The sequence below is a fragment of the Pundamilia nyererei genome, unplaced genomic scaffold, assembly GCF_000239375.1.
Source record: "Pundamilia nyererei isolate P.nyererei 1_Seehausen unplaced genomic scaffold, PunNye1.0 scaffold00033, whole genome shotgun sequence".
NCBI classification, from domain to species: Eukaryota; Metazoa; Chordata; class Actinopteri; order Cichliformes; family Cichlidae; genus Pundamilia; species Pundamilia nyererei.
In genome coordinates this window covers 1,282,553-1,285,183 of record NW_005187434.1, presented here as the reverse complement: position 1 = coordinate 1,285,183, position 2,631 = coordinate 1,282,553, and the positions used below count along the sequence as shown (strand labels likewise).

The 2,631-nt window shown below is 45.2% G+C and overlaps 1 protein-coding gene across 1 annotated transcript in view; it reads right to left on the bottom strand.

Annotated features, from left to right (window-relative positions):
• The window catches only part of phyhip (phytanoyl-CoA 2-hydroxylase interacting protein), a 6,851-nt gene extending 4,781 nt beyond the window's left edge, over positions 1-2,070 (bottom strand). Inside the window, exon 1 of the mRNA XM_005729429.1 lies at positions 1,926-2,070. The gene's annotated coding sequence lies outside the window, so the exon portion shown is untranslated. The remainder of the gene's footprint in view (positions 1-1,925) is intronic.
• Positions 2,071-2,631: the final 561 nt, after the last annotated feature.

Here is a 2,631-nt window from a genome sequence, read left to right as displayed (position 1 = left end):
CCCCGCCCCTTAACTGACATTTCCCATCATTGCACAACTCGATACGCTCCCAGCTGAGTGACTGGCCCCTGTTCCCCCCCTCCTGCATTTCATAATCCACCTACAGCAGTCTCTCAGCAACCACACGTCTCGCTGCCTCCCTCAATCTTCTCCTGTAATTCGCAAGGAAGGGGTCACAAACAAAAACCTTTCCGCACCCGTCAGCAGGCATCCAAACGTAAAAGGGAAAACTTTCTAAACATTTCTGTCTCCTTGCTGATATCTGCTCCTTTTCAAAACTGCAAGCGACGCGGCTCCTTTCAGCTCAAGGAAAGCAGGGAGGTTTAAGCGTCTGTAGCAGGTGATGTATGATCATATTTCCTGAGCTGCCCATCAGCAGTTCGATCTAGGCTGCTGCACATAGCCTTGAGTGTCAGGCTGGGAGCAATCTGTTGGCCAGCCTGTGTTTGTCCCATTAACTGTCACCTACCCTCCTCTTAAATGATGGTAACTCTCTTCAGTGTGTCCACAGTGCTCCTGTTTATCCCCGCTTGCTTGCAGTTTTCATCAGTCTAGTGTTACTGCAATAGTCTCCTCCACAGCTACAGTATATTTACTGATCTCTTGCAGTATTTTCAACACCAAAAGCAGCATTTTGCATATTTCTCTTATTAGCCCTGGCACAGTGAGCACGTGGCAAATATGTGTTCAAAAATAACTCCCCCCGTTGTGGTCCCTGTGATCCTACAAATTGCCTGGTTTAGAGTCATTGTCTGATTGCCGGGTCTGCTAAGGTGCGCCCCACCCGTCAGTGTGATGGACAGGCTGCGGTAGCTCATTAAAACCTGTGAACTGTGAAATTTGTGCGATGGCTCGTTCACACGGGCAACCGGGGCAGGGAGCCGCACCGTGCACGTGCAGTTCCACGCGTCTGTTTTCCAGCTGCTGTTCTCTTTTCTTGCCATAGTGTGCCTTTTTTTTCAGAGATAGAAACTGGGGCAACAGAAGATTCTCTCAGGACAAGTCATCAAAGCTCCCCGTGCGTCTGCATATGCTCCACTTTTGGATGGCAGAGATGTGAACACAGTTCAAATTCAGGTTGTTATACCATTCACACAATTACATTTCTCTCACTTAGAAAAAAACACACCAGTGTGAGCCAATTATCTCCACCACATTACCAGCTTTAACAGACAGCTGCTCCACATAAGGCCACATAATGTGGTCTAACTAATAATTATTATGAGTACACATCATAACTCATAATTCATCTAGAAGTGCATAATTAGGCTACAGTTCACATCTCTGGCTGAAGTACATTACACACACACAGATGTTGTGCTGTAATCATGCATATGGAGCAGGGCATAGAAAGCAGCTCTCTGGTTCAAAGCCACGTTTCTTCTTCTTCTTCTTTGAGGAGAATAGTTTAAAAGACATTTACATAGCTAGGCGAGAGGGGAGGAAAAGGCGCAATCTTCTCGCTTTAGTTCTTAAACTGGGATGCTGAAAAGGCAGTCGCCGGGTATGAAAATGGAAATATTATCTCTTTGTTAAAGTAGTTTGAAGCGATGCACAGTTGGCACTGACATTTACCAGAATGATGCCCAATCTCTTTACACGAATCAGTCAGGGCTGCCATGTGAAATGTCCTCGCAGTCGCACGCAAAATGTCATTGGTGGGATTTAATAAATACCCAAAGTTGGCAGGGGGGAAAAATGCATGTTGACACCAAGAGAATAACAATCTGTAAATAAAACTCCAGCATCTGCTGCATTCATCTGACTTCATGTCAAATATATTTGGAGAAAACACACACACACACACACCCAGGATAAGATCATTTGATGTCAACAACTTGTAAATAGACTCGTTTAATAAATTGATTCATTTTCTGGGACTCAGAATAATGTAATGTGAAGAATAATGTAAAAAAATTCCTTACTTGTATGAGGCTCAAATTTGAGATGGTAGAAGGTCGTCTTATTTCGCTTTCTAATTGCCTGCTATCGTGCAGCCGATGATAGATCCTCCAGGAAAACTGATTAGGAGGTGAAACGAACACACAGCCTCCTCTCTTCCTCTTTCTCCGTCTGTTTCTCTCTCTCTGTGTCACACAAACACTCTAACCCCCCACCTCCCACTCCCTGCCTCCCTCTCTCCCCCCCCCTCCCAATCTCATTTTTCGCTCTGGGCGCTGCACGATGATAACTTGACTCCTCTGCACCCATAAAGGATGAATTAAAAGCTGAAAGAAGGAAAGGGGGGATAAAAAAAAGAGAAGATTTTTCCAGTTGCAGTGTGACCGCAGCGAGACACTCAGTGTACCTCGGCAGCATCGGAGCTTTCGCCAGCCAACCGTGCACAGCACATCACATCACTCGCTTGTAAATCTGCCCCGAAGCACAAAATCCAAATATACTCTAATCTGAACACTGAACTGCCAACATAAATGTCACCTCTCAGATATGGAGAAAGTCTGGGCTCTGGGAGTCTGAAGGTAGAAAGAATAACTGCTTTTTGCGCACTCAACTTGCCACACATTATTCTAAACAAATTACACTGTGAGTGGTGGCCCATAAAATTACACAGAGTCCTGTCAAGACCTCAAAAAACATACATGTGCCAACTGTCATGCCATATGGACCAAC